Source organism: Malaclemys terrapin, chromosome 1 (genome assembly GCF_027887155.1).
Source record: "Malaclemys terrapin pileata isolate rMalTer1 chromosome 1, rMalTer1.hap1, whole genome shotgun sequence".
NCBI classification, from domain to species: Eukaryota; Metazoa; Chordata; order Testudines; family Emydidae; genus Malaclemys; species Malaclemys terrapin.
Genome location: NC_071505.1, coordinates 27,068,762 through 27,093,345, shown reverse-complemented (window position 1 = coordinate 27,093,345; position 24,584 = coordinate 27,068,762). Strand labels below are relative to the sequence as shown.

Sequence of the window (24,584 nt, the reverse complement as noted above, 5' to 3'; positions counted from 1 at the left end):
ATATGGTGTGCAGATATGACTAAGGCTGTGAGTTCGTCATGGAGGTCACGGAAGTCACAGATTTCTGTGACTTCCGTGACTTCTGTAGTGGCTGGTGCTGGCTCATGGGCTTCCCAAGCCAGGCAGCCCCTGGGCCAACAGCGACAGTTTGGGTGTGTGGGAGAGGGCTAGGAGGTGCGGGGGGCACTTACCTCAGGGTGAGGGGCTCCCACTGACATGGCCCTGCAGCTCCTCCTAGGTGGAGGGGCTGGGGAGGCTCCGCACCCTGCCTGCGCCCACAGGCCTTGCCCCTGCAGCTCCCATTGGCTGCAGTTCCTGGCCAATGGGAGCTGTGCAGCCGACGCTTGTCGGGAGCAGTGTGTGGAGCCCCCTGACCCCTCTTGCCTAGGAGCTGCAGGGACACACGGAACCCCTACCAGTCCCGCCACCCCTCTCCCACCCCTCCCAGCACCAGCGGGTTCCTGGGCCACTCCCCTAGCGCTTGCAGCGTCCCCAGACAGCCTCCTTCCCCCCACCCCCCGAGCACCCGCGGCCCCCCGCCCAAGTTTTAGTTAGGGTTATATAGTAAAAGTCATGGACAGGTCATGGGCTGTGAATTTTTGTTTACTGCCCGTGACCTGTCCATGACTTTTACTAAAAAAGCCTACGCTTTAGTCACGGGTTTATTCATGACCATTGCCTCAGAATGGAGAGCCAGCAAGCTGCAATCTTTTATGGTTGGGCCACCTTATACATTCTTCCACAAGACAACGTGGTGATAGAACCACACTGCTGAGTGCTCCCTAATGTGGTCTCGGAATTTCAGCTGAACTAATCCATCACCTTAACAGTCATCCTGACACACTCCACACAGAAGAGGAGAAGCTGTACACTTTTGGATGTCTATAGAGCCCTGCTCTATTATCTCAGCAGAACCAAGCTTTTCAGGATCTCTTCCACTTCTGTGGGGCCATATCTGGAACACTGAAAGGCCAAGCTGTCTCATTGTGAAGAATCTTGAAGTTGACCACACCATGTATTTTCACTTGCTGTTACCTGGCTGGTGAGCCTGTCCCTGTGAATGTCGAGGCACGCTCTACCAGGGTGTAGGCAGCATCATCTGTCTTCTTCAGAAATGTGCCAGTTTGAGTTCTCCAAGTCAGCTACATGGAGCATCCACTAATTTTTGTTGCCAGTTCGGATGCCAAGTTCAGGAGAACAGTACTTCAGTTTCTGTTTGACTGACTGATACAGCTACATTCCCACCATCTTGCCAGTCAGCTATGGGGAGCCACACTGACACACATTCAAAGAAAGAATGGTTACTTATATATATATATATATATATATATAGTGAAGAACTGTTGGACACTTGCCATGTTCTGTTTTGCTGCCATTGGCAGCAAACAGGAACTGACAGCGGGTCATTCCCCCCCCTTTCAGGGCTGGCTGTAGGCCGATTCCCCCGAATCGGGCCCCGGGCACTAAAGAAGAGCACCTAACTTAGGCGCCTTTTTAATTTTTTACTCACACGGCGGCGGTCCAGGTCTTCAGTGCCGCGGAAGACTCGGAGCGAGAGAAGGACCCGACGCCGAAGTGCCGCTGAAGCCCCGGACCACCGCCGAGCATTCAAATCGGCCCTGCACTTCCTAAAACTGGCCCTGCCTCCTTTGTGTGTCCCCCCCCCCCACATGCCCTCTTACAGGAGTACATAGAGGCACAGGGTGCATGTGGAGCCCGATGGATACTGCTAGTTTAAAAAAAAAATCCAGTCTCACGCTCAAGATACATGCATATCTGCAGTGGGAACCATGCTGACTATAATGTGTAAGGACTACAATCAGTGTAGAGTAGGTAACCCTTTTTCACATGTAATCAGTTGCCTCCAGGAGCTGGTGCTTTAAGAAAAACACCAAATATTGCAAGACTTGCAATAAAATTGTGAGAGTTGGCAACACTGCTCCCCACCTCAACATGACCACCTTTCATAGGTGCCGACTCCATGGGTGCTCCAGAGGTGGAGCACCCATAGAAAAAAATTAGTGGGTGCTTAGTACCTACTGGCAGCCATCTCCTTCCCTCCCCCCGCAGCGCCTCCCACCCGCTAGTGGATCCACCAATCAACTCCTCTCCCTCCCTCCCAGCACCTCCCGCTCACAGTTATCAGCTGTTCTGTGGTGTGCAGGAGACATTGGGGGTTGGAGGGAGGAGCAGGGATAGGGTGTGCTGGGGGAAGAGGCGGAGCGACGGCGGGAAGAGGTGGGATGGGGTGGGGCCTTGGGAGAAGGAATGCAGTGGGTGCGGGGCCTGGGGCTGAGTGGAGGTTGAGCACCCCCAGAGAATGGAAGAAGCAGCACTTGTGCCATGTTTTACATCCACTTGCTTGACGAACTGTCAGTAAAGCTTCGTGCAAATACAGTTTTGCAGATTGAGACATGGTTATAAGTAGTGGATCAGCAGCACTCACAAAGGTTAAAAAAGCACGATGAAAGGTATTGTTACATCTTTGACTTATTTTTTTTTAGATACAGAAAACCCATGAACTTTACAGCACATTTCCTAAAAATATTTATTAGAAGACTGCATATAATGATGTGGTATCTGTTGTCTTTAAGTAAAGACATTGTCATCTGAAACAGTAAGTGATTTTAAAAAGCTCTCTTTTTGTAAGGTTTCAGAAAAATTTTCCAGTCTGACTTGATAATCGTAGACCTTTATTTATGGCAAATGAAAGCTGCTCCTCAGCTATGATACATTGAAGAATATTGTCTTTCCTTTAGCTATGTGTGCTTTTAAAATTACAGGAGTGAATTAAGCTGTTGTAATTTATTAGTCTTTCGGTTCCTTTAAAGCTGTGGCACAATTCGTAGTGAATAGATAGGTGGGTTTTGTTACAGCAATGTGTTCTTGTAGCAATTGTGTGTATGTAACTACAAAGTCGTACGTGTGTGCATTTACATGAAGGCTTGCATTTTTTGCCTGCTGAACGACGGGGATGGAATGATGTTAGTATGTACCAGACACAAGAAATATTTGTAGACCCTTGCTTAATCTCCAGTATGTCCATTTACATGTATTGTTCCTCCCTTACCACCACTAGCTTTTTGGAGTTTTCACTGGTATTATAGTAAAATGCACATATATTAAATAATGGATGAGTAAAACTTGGTTTGGTAAAGATATCAAACCTCCGAGTTGCTCTTACTTTTAAGTGAGATCCAGTGCTTTAATGTCATTCAGCACCAGGGTCTCGAAAGCTTTCTTTTGCAGGTAATGTCAGTGGTTTGTCCCTGTCTGTGCCAGCATCCAAACTCTTTTCATCCCTAGTGGGAAACCTGTGATTGACCTCTGTTGTCAGTTAGAGATTACTGACAGGGCCTCAGTATATAGAGGGCTTCCCCTGTGAAACTGAGTAGGCACTTGTAACTTTCACTTAGGGCTACTGCAAATTCCCCACCCCCTCTAGGATTGTCACCTAAGCTAATTATAAATGGAGAGAAGGGGACGGGGAAAAAGGCATGATACCCCACAATGCTGTACTAAAAATAAATCCCCAGAGTATGGAGATTTTTTTCCTAAAGATGCGTGGATTAAATATATTCTACCTGTATATCTTTATTTTAAAATATGTTTAATTTAGGAGAACCAGCAATACAGTTTACTGTAAGATGCAATGAAACATAATAGTTTAATACCTTTGTAGCTCCTTCTAGCTGATGATCTCAGAGGATTTAGCAAACTGTTAGTGAATAAGACTTCACAGTCTCCTTGTGACCTAGATACCTAAATATTATTTTACAGATAGAGGAATAGAGAGGCTAAATGACTTGCTCAAAGTCATATCGCAAGACTGTGGTGGAAGCAAGAACATAACTCACATCTCCCAACTTCCACTTCTGTAGTATTAATCACTATGTCATGCTTTCTCCTATGGATTGTAAATAGGAGTAGACGAGTATGTCCAGGACACCCAGAGCTTTGTATGGCATTCCTTTGTGTGGAGTCCGCATAGGATGGAAATCTAAAAAAATGAATACAACTTTAGTGTAATTTATAGTTGCAATATTCAATATGTTTACAATAACATAGAAAATTGACTTTATTCTCAATTTTTCTTGCAGCATGTAGTCAGTTACACTTGTGCAAAGATGATGTAAAATGGTACCAAAATAGAATGAAAGCATTTTATGCTCTGCTTTGCATTCACTTTATGCTGCTATAAATGACTACATAAAGTATAAGGCACTGGAGAACCAGGCCCAGTGTTTTTAAAGCAGATCTTCAAAAAAAAAAAAAAAAAAAAAAAAAAGGCATATTAAACTTAAGCTCCTCATCATGGAATGCTCCCTCCAGCCAGCCTTGGATCCGGGCCCAGATATCTCCCCTGCAATCCCCCACGTAGGTTGATCTCTGAGTGAGCACAGTGTACCATCAATCTCCATATTCCACTGGCCTAAGTCGTTTGCAGGATGAGAATACAGGAGAGGGTACTGGTAAAGCGCCTAAGAGGAGGAGTCTGGAATCTTCTTACAGAATGCCTACTTCAAAAAAGCCTTTGTCACCATCTCAGAGACCTTGGGTCCTGGGAAAAGTACTGCTGAGGCTCCAGGCTTCTCCGGTACTGGGAGCTCCTCAAAGACCCCTGGTGCCAAGCATACCTCAGCACCAAAGTTGTCCGCTGTACCTTCTAAGCATGACCACTCTAGCAAAGACCCTGAAAGATCTGTCTCTAGAATGTCTTTAACATCAGTAGACTTTTCAGTACCACTTCTGGTACCTAAATAGATGACCCAGGCTCCAACATCAGTACATTTGAGGTCAACATCTTCGGTACCAGCGCTATGAACTAGAGTCCTGCATAACTCGTAAAGCGGCGAGGGCCATATTACTCCAAAGAAAACAGCTGAGGGCCAACCCCCCCCCCCGCCGACCCCCCCCCCCCAGTGCCACCCAGCTGCCCCGAAACACAACTCCCCCAGCGCCGCGCGCCCCACAGAAACAACCCCCCCCCAGCACTGCCGAAACACCCCCCCCACCTGCCCAGCGCCGCCTGCCCCGCGGAAACAAACCCTCCTTCCCCAGCGCTGCCCTGCCGAAACAGCAGTATTGAACCTCGGTAATATGTTATAGTGGACTCTGAAGGTAGTATAATTAAGGTAAAAGAAAAATGTCTTTTTGCTAGAAGTAGAATAAGATCTTCCCCCCACTTTGTAATCAATTGCCCTGTTGAATGAATGAGGTAGGCATGGAAGGCAGGCACCTCCAGACAGCTGCAACCCTTGGAGAGGGGATGGGAGCCAGAACAGATCAGTGGAACAGGTCAGCCACCAATTCGCCGCTCGCCTCCTCAGCCCTCCTCCCCCAGCTCACCTACTTACCCCCCACCACTGCCCGCCCACTCACCTCCTCAGCCCCCCCCACCAGCTCACCTGCCACTGCCCGCCCGCTCACCTACTCAGCACCCCTCCTCACCCACCGCTTGCCTACTCACCCCCCGCTGGCCGCACAGTGACCCCACCTACTGATCCCTGCAGGCCGCACAGTGAGCCCACGCGGGCCACATGCGGCCCCTGGGCCGCATGTTGTGCAGGCCTACGGCCTCGAAAAAATCAACATCCTCTGCAATCTCATCTGGTCCTGACAAAGGTTCATCTGAGACCACAGGAGTTTAGGTTCCCCAAAGACTTGTTGGTGTCTGCTGAGCTGGAGTCTCCGAATTGCTATAGGTACTGAGATCTGCAGGGTCTCTGAGACCTTGACTTTCTCCAGTACCTTCGGGTTCTGTGGTATCATCTGCACCAGGGGGACAGCCATCCTTACCTCCAGTGTCTGCTCCGCCTCTGACCTATGCTGAATACTCCTCTTCAGATTCTCAGATAGAATCATAGATATCTGTGCAGGCAGGGCCGGCTTTAGCAAGAGCGGGGCCCGATTCCTGGGGGCGGGGCTTGCTGCAAGCCCCGCCCCCAGGAATTGCGCCGCGCCACGGGGGGGACGGGGGGAGAGACCCGCGCCGCGGGGGGAGAGAGAGACCAGACCCGAGCCGCGCCGCGGGGGGGCACGGGATCCGCGCTGCGGGGGGGGGGGACGGGACCCGAGCCGCGCCGCGGGGACCGGGACGGAGCCGACCCGCGCCGCGGGGACCGGGCCGGGCCAGAGCCGCTGGGGCCTGCGGGAACGGGCCGCGCCTCCCCGGAGCCCTTCTCGCGCCCCCCCCCCCCCCCCCACCCCAGCTTACCTTGTGCTGCCGGCCCACCCCTGCTTCTTTTCAGACTTCCCGTGAATCTCTGATTCGCTGGAAGCAGGGGAGGGGGAGGGGCATTCAGGGGAGGGGAGGAGGGGCCGGGGAAGTGAGCTGGGGGCGGGGTGGACAGCTGCAGCGCGGGGCCCTCTTGGCGCGGGGCCCAATTCAGCCGAATCGGCTGAATCGGCCTAAAGCCGGCCCTGAGTGCAGGGATCCACTACTTCTCTCCTGACTGCTTAACTGAAAAAGAAGCCCCAAGAGCAGGACAATCTTGTGCCATTCTCACTGGTATGACCAGCACTGGATGCCTCCCCCTCTGTCTTATGCCCCCATCCATGACCATACTGGGACACATCATCAGCTTTCAAGAGCTCCTAGTTATACCTTTGAGGATCATCATGGAAGGCTCCATCTCTTGCTCCTAAACAGCACCAACCACAGGAGGAGTCGTTTGAAGAGCAAGAGGCTAGAGCAGACAAGGAGGTCACAACACATATTGTTATCGCCTCATCTTCAACAGATGAGGCTGTGATGCCTCTTCTGCCTTCTTACGCTGATGATTTTAGACAGTTTCATGAACTGATAAAATGCATTGCTGACTTGCTTCAGATCCCACTCGAGGAGGTCCAAGAGTTGCTACATAATCTCTTGGACGTCCTCCACAAGACAACCTCTGGACAAGTAGCTTTACCAGTGAATGAGGCTCTACTGGATCCTGATAAGACTCTGTCCAAGTACAACCACCTCACCACCTACACAAGCCAATTAGAAAGTACTATGTCCTAGCAAAAAATTCTGAGTTTATTTTTGCACACTCCACCCAACTGTCTAGTTGTGGAGGCTGTAAATGTGCCTGGTAGACAATACCACACTAAGTCTACACTGTACGGTAAAGACCAAGAAGCACCTCAACGTCTTCTGGGCGTAAAAGCTATTCTTTCATGACTCTCCAGTTTAGAATGGGGTGTTATCAGGCTCTGATGTCAATTATAGTAAACTCAACACTTTTATTAATCATCTTCCCCTGGAATACCAAGAACAGTTCCAGGCATCATAGCAGAGGATCAGCTCTTAGCAAGGATAAAGTTGCAAGCCTCCCTAGATGCAGTGGACACCGCAGCTCGTTCCATCTCTACTCTGTCGCTATGCTTTGAGCATCTTGGTTGCAGCTGTCAGGATTTCCTAGGGAGTTCCAGAATACCTTCCTTTTGACAGACTGAAACTTTTCAGTGAGTCCAACAATGAATCCTTGCACACCTTGAAGGATTTGGGGGCCACTGTGGTTTCTTGGTGTACATATACACCTGCAAGTTAAAGAAAATTTAGCAGATCACAACTGCAGAGATCGTATCTAGTACAGTTCTCCAACCTTTGTAGACATGCTGAATCACATGAGACTGATATATCAAAAGAAGAGACCTCCTGCCATGACAACTTCCCCCACCTAGTCCTCTTCATCAAAATGGACATGTTGATGAGGATTTGATTAAGGGTCTGGCACATCCCAACCTCGGGAATGTTCAGCTGCACCACCCTATTCACCTCCCTCATTTTGGAGGTGGATAGGGTATGTCCCATTTTTGCTTTGCATGAGAGCAAATTACATCCAATAAATGGGTTTTGGAGGTTATAACATCGGGTTACTTCATCCATTCTACCAGTTGTTTTACAAGAGCCCATCTTACAACCGTTTGCTAAGATAAGAAGTAATCTCTTTACTATGCATAGGGACCACAGAACCAGTTCCAGTCCAGCACAGGGAGGAGAGATTCTGTTCCAAGTATTTTCTAGTTCCAAAAAAGAATAGGGAATGGAGACCAATATTAAATCTGAGACTTCGAAACACCTTCATGAAATCACAGAAATTCAGGATGTTAACTCTAGCAGCTACAATTCCAGCATTAGATTCCAGGGATTGGTTTGCAGCTCTTGACGTTTAGGATGCATACTGTCATGTTGCCGCTCATCAATCTCACAAGAAGCTTTTTTGTTTCACAGTTGGCCAAAATCACTTCTATTATCGAGTACTCCCCTTCAGCCTCTTATCTGCCCCAAGGGTTTTCTCCAGTCCTGGCAGTAGTACCCACTCACCTTCATTGGCAAGGAATAATTATCTTTCCCTTGAGATATTTCTCTCAAGATTACGAGTGGGAACTGGACTCTTGGATCCTCAAACAGATTTTCCTGATGTGAGGATTTCTGGAGGTGAACATCTTTGCAACCACAGCTAACAGAAATTGCAAGAGTGCTTGAGTGACACAGGTCATCAGTCCTTGTTTCTTATTCCTTAAACAAGGGGCCTTCTCTATGCATATCTTCTGATTCTGAGGACATTGAACGAGATCAAACAAAGCAAAGCCAGAATCATTTTATTTGCACTGACTTGACCAAGACAAGTCCAGTACTCTTACCCGATTCTTCTTGCTTCCCATCCAGCGTTGGAACTTCCAACCATTTCCCATCTGCTGTCTCAGTACTCCAGTTGGACTCTCCATTCCAACCTGGCTATCCTCCAATTCAGAGCTTGGTTCCTCAGTAGTTCTTGGGGATAGATGTTTCCTGTTCGACAGTGGTACAATAGGTCCTATAAAACAGGAGAAAGATCTCTACTATAAATATTTACCTTTTAAAAGTGGAAGAGATTTCATTATTGTTGTATCCAGTGGCAGTTTAACCTGTTCATTCTTCCCTTTCTGCAGTACTTTTGGATTTAAAGAATTCTGATTTTTCTCTGAGATTGTTGGAGTTCATTTGGTGGCAATTACATCGTTTCATTCCCTTGTGTAGGGATTCTCAGTCTTTGCTTATCCCACAATGACAGTATTCATCAAGGGATAGGTTAACCTTTTCTTGCAAATGAGAGAGTCTACTCCCATATGGGATTTGATCTTGGTCCTTAATAGTCACATGACACTTCCACTTGAACTGCGAGCTAAGTGTTCTCTGCTGCATTTATCTATGAAAAGACACTCTTATTGGCCTTCACTTCTCTCCACAGATTTGGGGAATTAGGAGCACTGGTGGCTGATTCCTCCCCCCCTCCTCTTCACTGTTTTTTTCAAATATAAGGTATAGTTATGTCCATAACCCAAGTTCATACCTAAAATATTCTTGCTTGCTATCAGGCTGTTAATGTTCAATCCCCTTCAAAAATAATAGCCCATTCTACAAGATCCCAAGGAACCTCAATGATATCATTTAAAAAATGTACCAGTTGCTGAAATTTGCAAAGCGGTAACCTGGGAATCAGTGCACACTTTTTCCAAACACTACGCCCTGGTACATACCACTAGATCAGATATGGCTGTTGGCATAGCAGTCCTTTCTTCAGTATTGGATCCAGCTCCAAAGCTCCCTCCTCCTTTAGGGGAGTCACCTGACCTGGGACACTACTAGCAGAAGAAGTTATTCACCTTGTACAGTAACTTGAGTTCTTTGAGATGTGTCCCCCCGCAACCTCCCAGGTGCTCCACTACCCACCCTTCTTTCTTCTGCTTTGGAGTTCTGTCTCGCAGGAGTTCACGGTAGGGAAGGGACTGAGAACAGTTTGCCCATGCACCTGTATATATCCTTGGTGCAGGGCGTGGGGATTTCTGAAGAGCATCTGCAGTCAGAATGCTCACTGCTCCTGAAAATTGCCAGTCAAAGGCGCATGGGGCACAAGCGCACCTGAAGTGGAGCAACCGTAGGGACATGCACCTTGTACAGTTACTGTACAAGGTGAATAACCTCTCCTTTTTTAGTTCACCTACTTCTGTTCATTCTATTTTGAATTTTCTTTTCAAGCCTAGTCTGTTTAGTCACAGGCTGGTTTGCAGATCTCAATCCTCTTCTTCCCCCACACTCCGTGTAGCCCTCTTCTGTATTCAGTTCTGACAGAATCTCTTCTCTTATTTGGTCCTTGCTTATTTGGTCCCCTTAGTTACCCGCTCCCCTGTCACTTTCTTTGCCCTATCCCACCATCCTCCTTTTCACACCCCGTCTGTCTCATAAGTCCAGAAATATGCTGTCCTGGAGTCCAGTGCAACTATGTGTGTGCCACTCCCAACAGCTTCTAGCTGCACTCTTGCTGCTGTCAAGGCAAACACAGATCTTACTATTATCATGATTTGTGTTACCATAGCGCCTAAGGGCCCTAGTCAAGGAATGTGACACCACTTGTGCTAGGTGCTGTACAAACACAGAACAAAAAGACTATCTGCCCCAGAGAGCTTACATTCTAAATGTAAGACGAGATAACCTGATACAATACAAACAGGTGTGGGAAATGGGGACAGTATTCAGTAGGATTGGCAGCAGCCTAACTAGAGAGGTTTGCAGGTTATCAGTTTAATGCTTTGCTATATTTCTTTTATTTTACTTTCTGCTGATGAGATGTTTCCCATTTCTCCCTCCACAGTCTGCTTTGCAGATAAGAGTTCTGCTTGTGTCTGGTTCACCAGTGAAGTTGATTTTGACGCATAGACAACCTGCACATCTGATTTGATTTTCATTATTTTTTCCAAATATCCAATTTTTGCTTCTCCAAGAGCCTAAAAGCATTTCACTTCATTGGGGAGCCTTTCACAGCCTTTAAAACAGTCATACAAGATAATCTTACATATGTGTGCGTTCCTTCCCATTAAGGCTGTTCCTGTACCTATTGAAATAGATGGCAACACTCTTACTGATTCCAGTGAATACAGGATCAGGCCTATAATGAGCCACCTCACTTGCCTCCTTGCCAATGACTCGGTTTAGGGTTTTTTTCATTTAAAAATGGGAACAAATTTTCAAATTCAAGTTTGGGGACTTAATAGTTCAATTCCTGTTAATGTCACTGGGAGTCGTACAATTATATGGGTGCACTTCACTTAGAAGATCTGTACCCTTTTGTGCAATTGTCATGATGGAATCATACTGCTCCAATCATCAAATTATTAGATTACGTCTCCATGTTTGCATTCTGTAAGTATGGTGAAATAGAGTGATTCAAATCTAGCATGTGAAATCAAACTTAGTATTAGAATTGAAAGAATACTTCTTACAATAGTGGGGGGGGGGGGAGGGGAAAAATGCTTGAAATCTTTTTCTACAGCTTGCTCTCTGATAGAATTTTAGCAGATATGACTTCACTCATAACTTCAGCAGTTTTGCAATAAGTTTCATATTTTGTAAAGCTCTGTTTCCAAAAAAGGTCCTTGTAAGGTTATTGAAACATCCAGTTTTAAATTGCTTGTAAATTATCTTGGAATGTAAACAATGATTCCAAGCCAGCTGTGAGAGAGAACGAGCGAGAACATTATTTTAGTAAGAATTCAGATGTATTTTGATAATGAACAATTGGGCATTAATGCCTACCACATTTCTTACGTGAAAAAGTTGCCAGTAATGTAAACCTCTTTTTCTGGCAAGGGGAGGTGTCATTATAGTTTAGTTTATGGTAGAGTGACTTTATCGCTGTTGAACTTCCTACTTGTATTAAACCTGTATGAACTAGTTGGGAATATGGGAGATAGTCCTTTCCATTTGATGTTTCACTTTGGCTTTGAATTGCACCATAGGTATCAAAAAAATTATTAAAGTGGAGTTTGATTGATGGAACATGATCACATTCTCCTTGCTGTACATTTACACTTCTAACCGAAAACTAAACCTTTTCAATATATATAGCTATGTTTGTAGGTTGAGATTTCAAAACCAACTACAGGATTTAACCACATGCAACTCCACTGAAATTATTGTGAATTGTGTGGCTAAATTCACTAATTAGCTTTGGAAATCACAATAATATTGTCCAATGAAAAAATATGAAAAATAACCCCAAATTTCTCCCACTTAAAAAATGTGTAAGCAATTGCAATTGAAATTAGCAAGTTTTGGTTCTCATTTTACAACTAAACATTTGTTTCACTCTGTTATCCCCAGACATAAAACTAGGTTAAAATGGAGTTAAGGTTGAGAGAGCACAGTGGTATCTGAAGGTTTAAAAACATAAGAGGAATTTGTAATTATCCCCCAAAATTGCATATGAAGGAAATTAGGGATAAGGTTAAACTTAAGGGAATTTCCAACATGTTTAGGTATGGAAATTCACAGTTAAGGCATCCAAATAACCTTAACTTTGTCCTGTAGTAATGCTGTGCAATAACTATACACCTATGAGTAGTGCCTTTTTAATGTTTATGGTCTCTTATTAAGTAATACTAGTTGTGAAAGACATAATTTTTTCATATTTTTCCCTCAAGGAAAAAAATTCTATTTTCATTAGGGGAAATGAGTTCAGTTAAGTTAACTACAAAGAAAGTTTGGTTTCCTTGAAGTCCAAAACTGTGAGCCCAGTTTCGAAGTGTGGCCACTTGAGTCCCACATTTAGTCTTCATATTGAACACCCTAATAGACCTTACTAGAATAAAAGTTACTCTGGTGTACTTACAAAGCAAACACATTGTTCAGTATGAAAGCTGGGCTTAGGCACCTTCCTCCTCCTTTGGCCATTGCTAACCATGTTTGTTTAATCTATTAGCACTGATTGAGGCAAATCCACTGGTTTTCAGAGACTTCCTTGCTTAAAGACATTCTGTCTAGAAGGCTTGGAAAATTAAATGGATTGTTCAAATTTTCACCTACCATAACTACCAAATCTCCTGTCCAAAGCAAAGAGGAAGGAGAAGACTGCTATTTAAGCCTGTGATACAGTTCTGGTCACCCCATCTCAAAATATATATATTAGAATTGGGGAAGGTACAGAGAAGGGCATCCAAAATGATTAGGAGTATGGAATAGCTTCCATACAAGGAGAGAGTAAAAATATGGGGATTGTTCCGTTTACAAAAGTGGCAGCTAAGGGGAGATATGATAGAGGTCTATAAAATCATGAATGGTATGGAGAAAGTGAATAAGAAAGTGTTAGTTATCCCTTCACATAACACAAGAACCAGGGGTCACCCAATGAAATTAATAGGCAGCAGGTTTAAAACAAACATAAGGAAGTACTTCTTCACTGAACGCACAGTCAACCTGTGGAATTCATTGCCAAGGGATATTGTGAAGGTCAAAAGTATGACTATAAGTATTAGATACGTTTGTGTAGGATAGGTCCATGAATGGCTATCAGCCATGATGGTCAGGGATGCAAACTCGTGCTGGGTATCTTTAGCCTCTAAGTACCAGAAGCTGGGGATGGTTCTATCATTGCCCTGTTCAGAGGGAATGAACAGAAGCATCAGAAGACAGGATATTGGTCTGACCCAGTATTCCATTTTTATGTTCTTATTATTAGTAATGAAGTTGACAGTTTTATAACACATAAAACCCATCCTGAAGTGACTGTAATATGTCACTTGTGCCATAACAGAGCAGAAAACAAAAACAATGTTATGCAAAAACACTGTGTGTGGTTGCAAGCTCACTTGCAGCAGTCATATATATGTGTAAGGTAAAATTGTGAAACATCAAAAAAAAAAAAAAAAAAAAAAGGTAACTAGTTTTTCCATTGCTCTCTGTTATTGATTTGAGAATGTGAAAATGAAACTGTTGTGCAGTTCTTTGTGTGTTAAATAAAATGGCAAGAATTGTATAGGTGAGTGTCAGGAAAGTCGTTTGATGTGTTTGACAAAATATGGCAGGCTAGAAATTCAAATAAAATAATAATGTAATTGAGTATTAAGCTAATTGTCAAAAGCTACTTCTTCCCTACAGTAAAAACACTCTTTATTACATGTTAGTATGTTTTTTAAAAGGAACAATCCTCTGGTCTAAATGATTATACTAAACTGGTGATTTGTGTGGAATGTGTTAGAAATACATACCCTTCAGCATAACAAGTACAGAAGGTTTTATTCTGATTTAAACAAGTAGGACATATTTGTGTTTTCAAGTTTATTTCCCTTTCTTCCTCTTGCTTCCTCAGCATTACTAGGTAAGGAAGCTTGCTCAAACTGACTTGTAATATGTTCTGAGCCTTCAAGGTGGATGTTCACAAGCGGTTCAGGGGGAAAAATACCCTTATGATAATTTTTAAATCTTTCTTAGCTAATAAAAAGCTCTCTTTTATTATTAAGAAAAATGTCTCTGTTTTCCCCCTGACTTTATACATCTTTTGAGTTGATGCTATACCTACTCATGTCTAAAAATGAATTAATCTTATCCATGCAGGATGAAGTTCCTTCCAGGATGAGCACTCTGTTTTTGCAGAGTTGTAGTCTGAGGCCTGGTCTACACTAGGCGTTTATGTCGAAGTTAGCGCCGTTACATCGAATTAACCCTGCACCCGTCCACACCGCGAAGGTATTTAGTTCGACATAGAGGTCTCTTTAATTCGACTTCTGTACTCCTCCCCGACGAGGGGAGTAGCGCTAAATTCGACATGGCCATGTCGAATCACGCTAGGTGTGGATGGAAATCGACGCTAATAGCTCCGGGAGCTATCCCACAGTGCACTACTCTGTTGACGCTCTGGACAGCAGTACGAGCTCGGATGCTCTGAACTGCCACACAGGAAAAGCCCCGGGAAAATTTGAATTTGAATTCCTTTTCCTGTCTGGCCAGTTTGAATCTCATTTCCTGTCTGGACATCGTGGCGAGCTCAGCAGCACTGGCAACGATGCAGAGCTCTCCAGCAGTGATGGCCGTGCAATCTCAGAATAGAAAGAGGGCCCCAGCATGGACTGATCGGGAAGTCTTGGATCTCATCGCTGTGTGGGGCGATGAGTCCGTGCTTTCCGAGCTGCGATCCAAAAGACGGAATGCAAAGATCTACGAGAAGATCTCTAAAGACATGGCAGAGAGAGGATACAGCCGGGATGTAACGCAGTGCCGCGTGAAAATCAAGGAGCTGAGACAAGGCTACCAGAAGACCAAAGAGGCAAACGGACGCTCCGGATCCCATCCCCAGACATCCCGTTTCTACGAGGCACTGCATTCCATCCTCGGTGCGGCCGCCACCACTACCCCACCAGTGACCGTGGACTCTGAGGATGGGATAGTGTCCACGGCTGGATCCTCGGACATGTTAGCGGACGGGGAAGATGAGGAAGGAGATGAGGAGGACGAGGCAGTCGACAGCGCTCACAACGCTGATTTCCCCGACAGCCAGGATCTCTTCATCACCCTTACAGAGATCCCCTACCAACCCTCCCCAGCCGTTACCCCGGACACAGAATCTGGGGAAGGATCAGCCAGTAAGTGTTGTAAAAATCTAAACATTTATTTGTAACAGAACAGGAATATTAACAATTTAAAAAATGGGTTTCTCATGATTAGTTTGATTAGCTTAACGGTTCAGTCATGGGCAGTGCAACTATTGAAAAAAAATCTAGCAATGTCCGGTTTTGCATGATTGTCCTGCCCAAGCCGCTCTACTGGTTAGTCACTGCTACAGCAGCTACAGTAAAATGCGGTCTATATGTCCGGGGATGGAGCAGAAATCCTCCTGTGACATCTCGAGGAAGCTCTCCTGGAGGTAATTGGAAATCCGCTGCATTAGGTTCTTGGGGAGAGCGGCCTTATTGGGTCCTCCGTAGTAGGACACGTTGCCACGCCACGAGACTATCAAGTACTCTGGAATCATTGCTCTGCACAGCATGGCGGCATACGGCCCTGGTCTTTGCAGGCTTTCCCGGAGCATTCTCTCTTTCTCGCTGTCAGAGATCCTCATGAGGGTGATGTCGCTCATGATGACCTGCTTTGAATGAGGTAGGGGAATGTTAGTGTTGGGACTGCTTTGCCGTTCCTTTACAGAACTGTAACCGCTGGTTTGCAGCCACGCGGTGGAGGCGGGAGAGGGGCAGCCGAAAGGGATCGTTCCCGGGGACAGCCGCGAGGGTGTGGGACAGGAGCAGACTTCCTGCTTGCCGAATTGCTGGCAGCAGGGACCGACATTGATTTCAATGTGAAATGAGGCCATTGCTAATATTAAAGTTTTAAGCTGCCACAAGTCTACGGCTTACCATGTCTGCCTGCAACAGAAATTCCGTTCTCCTGAGAGGCTTCTCAAATGTGCTGTAGAAGACCCCAGGCACTGAATGCGAAGGCCGAGAATTCGACCTTGTGCTGAGTGCGCATGTGATAGGTGCTGTGCATGGTCTTGTTAACAGAGAAAGACTATGTTCTTTGTTCACAACAACATTTATCTTTCTGAGGAATTCACTCCCTTTTTCCCATTCCCACAGCCCCATCTGCGACTGTCTCACAACCTAGCCTGTCATCACACTCCCAGAGGCTAGCGCGGATTAGGCATAAGAAGAAGAGGACACGGGAGGACATGTTCTCGGAGCTTATAGCCTGCTCCAGAGCCCAGGCAGCACAGCAGACCCAGTGGCGGGAGAACTTGACCCGAATGCACCAAGCCAACATGGATCGGGAGGAGAGGTGGCGTCAGGAAGACCAGCAGGCGACTCAAACCCTGCTTGGACTAATGAGGGAGCAAACGGACACGCTCCGGCGCCTTGTGGATGTTCTGCAGGAACGGAGGCAGGAGGACAGAGCCCCGCTGCAGTCCATCTCTAACCGCCCTCCCCCGCCACCAAGTCCCATACTCCCCTCACCCAAAGTGCACAGAAGGAGAGGCCGCAGAGTCCCTGCTAACTCTCACTCCACCCCTGCAGAGAGCTCGAGCAGCAGAAGGCTCTCATTCCCCAAAATTTGACAAGTTCTTTCCTTCCCGCCTGACACAAGCCCCCGTCCAAGTTTCACTTTCCCAGTTCCATGTTTGGTTGATAATAAAAAATACATTTCTGTTAACTACTGTTTCCATCATGTTCTTTTGCAGGAGGGGGGGATAGGGGGTTGGTAATTCGACAGGACAGTCACCTTTGGCAGGGTATATAGTCGGGGGCAGGCACAGCAGCAGGGCACATACATAGTGCAGTGATGCAGTGACTAGTTACCCTGGTTAGTCTGGGAGGTTGTTTTCATGTTGTGGTGGGGGGTGGGTTGCTCTGTGACTTTGTGGCAGGGGAGGGCAGTTACAGATCTTAAGCGGCGGTCCTTAGGCAGGATCACAGAGCCGCACAGCAGGGGATCTGTAACCGTCCTCCCCCTGCCACAAAGTCACATAGACCCCCCCATACACACAGTCCCTATCAGGAGGGGTGACAGGCTCCGTTGAAACAACCATCCCACCGCAGCGGAGCCTGTCAATCCTTGAGTTTAGAAGCTGCATTCGCGCCACTACAGTACACCCGCTCCGCACCACAGTCTGCGTCCCAGTTTTAAAAAATTCCCGCGAATACAGTATTAAAGAAAACGGTGTGCTTTAACAAAGTAGAACTATTTTTATTTTGAAACGTGTGTTGGAAGTGGGGTGAAGGGGGTATGTAACTGGATAGGATAGTCAACATTAACTGGGCAAAGAAATGGGGGCAGGTTTAGCTTCTCAATACACAAACTTTAAAGTCACAGGTTACCCTGCTCACTCAGGAACTTTGCTTTCAAAGCCTCCCGGATGCACAGCGCTTCCCGCTGGTCTCTTCTAATCGCCCGGCTGTCTGGCTGTGAGTAATCAGCAGCCAGGCTATTTTCCTCAACCTCCCACCCCGCCATAAAGGTCTCCCCCTTGCTCTCACAGAGATTGTGGAGCACACAGCAAGCTGCAATAACAATGGGGATATTGGTTTCGCTGAGATCACAGCGAGTCAGTAAGCTTCTCCATCTCCCCTTGAGACGGCCAAAAGCACACTCCACCACCATTCTGCACTTGCTCAGCCGGTAGTTGAAGAGTTCTTTTTCAGTGTCCAGGGCGCCAGTATAGGGCTTCATGAGCCAGGGCATTAGCGGGTAGGCTGGGTCCCCGAGGATGACTATAGGCATCTCCACATCCCCAAGAGTTATTTTGTGGTCCGGGAAGTAAATACCTTGCTGCAGCCGTCTAAACAGACCAGAGTTCCTGAAAACACGAGCGTCATGAACCTTGCCCGGCCATCCCACGTAGATGTTGGTAAAACGTCCCCTGTGGTCCACCAGTGCTTGCAGCACCATGGAAAAGTAGCCCTTTCTGTTAATGTACTGGCTGGCCTGGTGTTCCGGTGCCAGGATAGGGATGTGAGTTCCATCTATGGCCCCACCGCAGTTTGGGAATCCCATCGCTGCGAAGCCATCTATGATCGCCTCCACGTTTTCCAGGGTGACTACCTTTGGCAGCAGTACATCAACGATTGCCTTGGCTACTTGCATCACAACAACCCCCACGGTAGATTTGCCCACCCCAAACTGGTTCGCGACTGACCGGTAGCTGTCTGGCGTTGCAAGCTTCCACAGGGCTATGGCCACTCGCTTCTGGACAGTCAGGGCTGCTCGCATCCGGGTGTCATTGCGCTTCAGGGCAGGGGACAGCAACTCACAAAGTTCCAGGAAAGTTCCCTTCCGCATGCGAAAGTTTCGCAGCCACTGGGATTCATCCCAGACCTGCAGCACTACGCGGTCCCACCACTCAGTGCTTGTTTCCCGTGCCCAGAATCTCCTTTCAACGGCATCAACATGACCCATTGCCACCGTGATGTTCTCGGCGCTGGGTCCCCTGCTTTCTGAGAGGTCTGTGCTACTCTCAGACTTCAGGCCATCACCGCGTTGACGTAGCCTCCTCGCCTGACTTTTCTGCATCTGCCTCAGGGAAAGGTGTATGATAAGTTGCGAGGCGTTGAGAGCGGCCACAACTGCAGTGATGGTTGCAGCAGGCTCCATGCTCGCAGTGCTGTGGCGTCCGCGCTGTCACTGACTAGAAAAGTGCGCGAACTGATTTCCCGCCGGCGCTTTCAGGGAGGGAGGGCGGGAGTGATGGACGGATGACGACAGTTACCCAAAAGCACCCTGGACACCTTTTTTTTACCCAGAAGGCATTTGCGGCTCCACCCAGAATTCCAATGGGCAGCGGGGACTCCGGGAACTGTGGGATAGCTGACCACAGTGCACCACTTCCAATGTCGACGCTTTCCCCGTTAGTGTGGACTCACAAAGTCGAATTACTGTCCTTAGTGTGGACACACACGTTCGACTTTGCAATATCGATTCCAAAAATTCGATTTAAGTAAAATCGAACTACTCTCGTAGTGTAGACAAGGCCTGAGTCATTTACTTCTCTTCATATGGTTGTTGATGTCTGTAGCTTAGTTAATAGCACAAATGAGAGCAAAGTGGGGAAAATAATGTGTGTGAATGCAACTTGCCCTTACATTTTGGAGCAGGCAAACTCTGGTCATGCATTTGGAGGCGCTGTAGATTATGAATGGCATTTAGACTATTGAGAATAAGAGACGGTGTATAAACCTTATTGTATAGCCAGAATTTGAAAGGTGTGCTTATTCGGTCAGACTTTTAGCTGCTTTGGTATCTGATGTATGTACTTATTCTTTGGGGAGCAAACTTCTCTTCTCAGAACACAACAGCTGTTGTATGGTGGTATATATTCTTAGAACCAAAGACAATCTGAAACTTGTAGTCATTAATTCACGAAGATCTGTAAAGTTTGTGTATCTGTTGAGTATTAAGGGTGAAGGTCATCATGGGTGTAAGAGTGGTTTTGCATTCATAACACAAACTGAATATTCAACTGCTGTGTGAGGCCCTATTGGATTAATCTTTTTGGTAGAGTGTGTCTTCAGCACCTGTAGCCTATGCTCTGTGCAGTGACACTTGGATAACATCAAGTAGTTTATCCCATATTTGACATTCCAATCTAGTGGGAAATATTGTTTGAATTTTAATTAATGTCTCTTATTTTTTTTTTTTTTAGAGCTTAAGCGAAAATAAATCTCCTTTATTTGCATTAGCACTACTAGCTTTGCATTAGCAAGCTAACTATTACTAATTTTATTCCTTATTTGTATAATGCCTTTACAGTGAAGTAAACAGTACAGTTTAGACTTTGAACAGATGCTGTTATATTGGTATGTGACAAAGGAAGTAAACAAACAAACAAAAATCCACATTTTAATTTCAAGCTGAAAAACATTAGGGGGCAACGGTAATATTTTTCCAAAGAGGGAAAAAATATAATCTTAACTAAAACCTGCCAGCTTCTCACATTTGTTGTTTGTATTGCAGGGGCACCCATAGACTTACTCAGGCTTGGGACAGCATTGTGCTAAGTGCTGTATAAACACTAAGGAAAACCATGAAGTACTTGAAATCTAAGGCTCAAAATGCAGACACGTGAACACAGAGTTCAGTGTTTAGCATTAAATTAAGCCCATGCATAAGTCTTTATAGAATCAGGATCTAAGAATACAAGCAATACATGGAGACTGCAGGAGAGGCATACACTAAAGTGTAGAAGGGCTTTATTTGTATGTGTTTTATATAAAATCATGTTGGCAATATCCAACTGTTGTGGACATCTTTGTACCAGATGGATTTAACTAATTAGTGTAAGTTTGAAGAGAGACTAAAATGACCCCAAGGGGCTGGAGGGATTGATTTACTGGAAACTACCTACCATAGCTTGGTTAAACTATTAACTGGGATGGGAGGGCATAAATTTGCATATATTTGGAAGGTGTTAACATCCAGGAGGGAACAGAATTACTGACAGTGATGCACTATGTAATTAAGAATAATGGCTAATTTAAGTAATAAAGAAATATTTAGGCTATGTATGGTGGAGGGAAATTGGGGGAACATCCTGATACAGATCTCGGACTGTGTAAGTGATGAGAGATCTCCTTATGGAAGTAGTGGAAAGTGTGTCACTTAAACCACCCTAACATTAGATTAAACAAAGCACTAAAGGATGTACTATATGAACTATCCTTTGCTGGGGGAAACAGGGACTAGATGATTTGATAAGAATTTTCTAAGTGCAATAGCTACTCTTTCCAGTGTCGGGGTTCTTTATTCTGCTGAAAAGCAACATTGTGTGTGCTTGTAAAATATATGTGATTTTGGTGAGTATCCATATGAGATCTAGGTATTTCAATGGTTACTTTATTACATTCAATACGTTTTTGTGTATATATTGCTTTTATATGAAGTATCTCTTTTTTAATAATGAGAAGTAAAATGGAACAGTACTTACCTAATGTGTCATGTAAATTCCTCTAGAGATGCCTTCGCGTGTTTGTAAAAACTATGGTGCACATTGTGTTTTGTGCACCAAAAATAGGTTGACATAGTATTTTGTGGACTAATACAAGAACGTCCCTATTCCAAAGAGTTTTAATTCGAAGGTCCCAATACTGTAATTTATTGAACACAAACAGGCACTTGTGTGATTTGTCCATGTGCCGTGTATTGCAGCGTTGGGACCTTAGTTTAACAATGTATGAAGAAAGGAAAGGATGGGAATGGTTGTAAAGAAGTTGTGGTGTAGAGTGTTTCTGTGCTTCTTGTAGTTTCAGGATTCTTTTAAAGTATGTTGTAAAATTATATTTCATTGCAGGGAAGAGAGAGGGAGAGGAGAGCTACTGTTGGAAGGCCAGCTGAAAGTGATATTTTAGGAGAGACTGAAAGGATAAGCAGTAGCTAAGCACTTGGGATCAGGAAGTCACTTCTGAAGTGTGCTCCGTATTTAGAGGGCAATATGAAAAGGCCCAGAGATGAGTGGGAGGGGATGAACTAGCATGCAAGACATTGTACTTTAGATAATTAGTAGTATAAACACTTTTATACAGTGTGTAGCTATTAGTAAAGAATGAATGGGCACATAAGAGTTAATCATGGTCACATCTTAGAGAAGAGGAAGATTTTTGAAGCAAGATCTGAAGACGCTTTGTCTCTGGGAGAGAGGGGGAAGAGTTCCAAAGCAATGGCGCAAGGAAGGAGTACCCCCCTCACCTATGGAAAGTCTTGGGGTGGGGAAAGACAGGAGGTCAATACCGAGGGAGTTTGACATTGAATTTGGAGATGGGCCTCTTAACACAGTCATGTGTTTCCCTTAGTCTGCTCTTTTCTTTTATTTTCTTGATTTTTTTTTTTTTTTTTAAACCTCATCACTTGGCTGGTGTATGAAATACGTGTTACAAATGTCAGGACTAATACAGTTCCAGAAAGCATCTCCAGTTGCTTTGAGATGCAAATTGCTCTTTTAGCCAAGGTTATGGTTGCTTTTTAACTTATGTGCATGTGATTTTTTGCTTCTGAAAGGCTGACAGCCCCAGAGACTGAAGTTCTCTGTGGAACAGGTAATATACAGTATACAAATTAACACATACTCCCTTTCAGTGTACCTCAACTCTAACCTGGAGGATTCACCTCTGGGTGTGTGAATAGCTCAGTTTCCAGGTCTGCTCAGTCCATATATAAGGCTATCAATAATAGTGTGTTACAGTCAGTTGTGGTAGTGTCTTTTTAGGATGTGGAAACTTGTCCTATGGGAACTTGACTTAGACAATTAAATCATTTCATATAAGCCACCAAACATCTATTGCATGATAACAGTTGTTAGTCGTTGGGTTTAAAGTGCCTACCTAGAGGTGAAAAGTTTTATATCCCATTATAAAATTCATAATTTTACTAGATATTTTATCCTGATTTTTGCAAGTGGGATAATCACATTTTAAATAAGACTCATTAAGTTATTTCTCTTATGGAGATAGTAACTTAATCATTAAAATGTCCAGCACACCTGAGAAAGGGAGGAATTAGGTATTTTGTATAAAGAGCTGCTTTGCTGCTTGAATATCATGGTAAAATAAATGAGTATAGAGATCAAAAACTCTTTGCTTTCTTTCCACAGTGTTTACCAGCAGTTTTTTTAAATAAAAAATGTAAGTTTGTTTTTTTCATGCCAACAAAATTTTCAAATGCTCAGCTTTCTTTGGAAAAAGATCCCTCTGTATTCTTTGGGAATTTGGGGGAGGTTGTTATTTTGAACCATTGCTGGATGAAGATCTCTTTATATTTTCCCTCTCCCCAATTTCTCCAACTCTGGCAGAATTTGGAATGAGGTAGATAAGGTGGGAAAGATTGAGGATGTTGTCATCCTGTACTGGCTTGGGGGGAGAAAAGAGATTTTCCTGATTAGGCAGCAGTAGCGGAATCATTTTCTCTTCTTTCAGATTTAGTCCATATCTAACGATAAAAGAAGAGGACAAACTAAATTGAATTTTCTATGAATTGCCTGATGGCCGAGTGGTGGAATATAAGGAAATACTGGCTTTCTTCTGCAGTATTGGATATTCTGACAGCAGTAAGTAAAGGAATCCATAATAACGCTTACTGAAGTGGGAACACTCATGGATTTACAGGCTCTTTCTATATAGGAGAGCATGAGCATGCTTAGCATTTTCCAAACTCACAGATGTAAGGTGAGGATATTTCTTTTTCTAGAAGGCGTCTTTTATTAGTAATTTTCTTTGCTAGAAGAATTGGGAGATTGCAGGCATTAGCTATTGTCCCAGGAACATTCTCTTTGAAAATAAGTCATTTCAGAACCTAGTTTAGTTGTCATCTTGATAGAGAACATCTTAAAGACATTAGGATAGAAATCCATGAAAATTTTGTGTTTTATTAAACTTGACATCCAAAAGAAAGAGGTTGTTCATCTTTTATTATGTTGTTGTGGGATTGAGGATTTTTTTACATATTTATAGAAGATTACCTTTCTTTAAGAAGGAGCCTATGCTCAGCTGAAGATAATGTTTCTTCTCAACTGTGTCTGCCTCCTAGACTAGAAGTTGTTGATGTGAGGACAGTTAGGAAGGATTTCTTTATCAGATCTTTGTGATAGCATCATAGTCATCTTTTTCAACATATACGAATTGCTGTAAATTATGTATTTATATTATAGTAAGTCTTAGAGGTCCCAGCTAGATCAAGGCCCCATTGTGCTAGATACTGTACAGATACATGGTAAGAGAATAGTGAAAAAGCTACCATCTAAATAGGTAAGGCATACAAAATAAAGTGTTATCTCCATTTTAGAGATGGGGTATGGGAGCACAGAAAGATTTCCTCCAGGTCACTCAAAAATTCTGTGACAGAACCAGCAACGGAACCCAGATCTTGAATACTATTCCATTGCCCAAAGACCATTATTTTTCTCTGAAACATTAGTGTAGCTTCCCAAGCTAGTTTGTGAATGCTGTCCATGTCTTGTCTGATTGCTTAAAAGTCAGTTATTCACTTGCAGCTCTGTACATAGCATAAGAAGTAGTGGCACATTTTCTGCGCTCAGGTTCTCTCCTTAGGTTTTTAAGATCAGGCTTGACAAAGCCCTAGCTGGGGTTATTTAGTTGGGGATTGGTCCTGCTTTGAGCAGGGGGTTGGACTAGATGACCCCCTGAGGTCCCTTCCAACCTTGATATTCTATGATTCTAGGAAGGTTGGTTGACTTAAGAGTCAACATAAGTGTAACATTTTAATCAATTTGTATTAATTTGAGAAACGAGAGTAAGAGACGTGACATACTTGCAATATTTCTACTGGAATATAATCACTGCAATATGTA

General features: G+C 44.6%; 1 protein-coding gene across 5 annotated transcripts in view; it reads left to right on the top strand.

Annotated features, from left to right (window-relative positions):
• Positions 1 to 24,584, top strand: part of ATXN7L1 (ataxin 7 like 1) — a 183,571-nt gene that overhangs the window by 14,598 nt on the left and 144,389 nt on the right. Inside the window, exon 3 of one of the 5 annotated variants that reach the window (XM_054018397.1) lies at positions 23,194 to 23,324. The exons of the other annotated variants lie outside the window; for them this stretch is intronic. The gene's annotated coding sequence lies outside the window, so the exon portion shown is untranslated. The remainder of the gene's footprint in view (positions 1 to 23,193; positions 23,325 to 24,584) is intronic. 5 annotated transcript variants of the gene reach the window in all.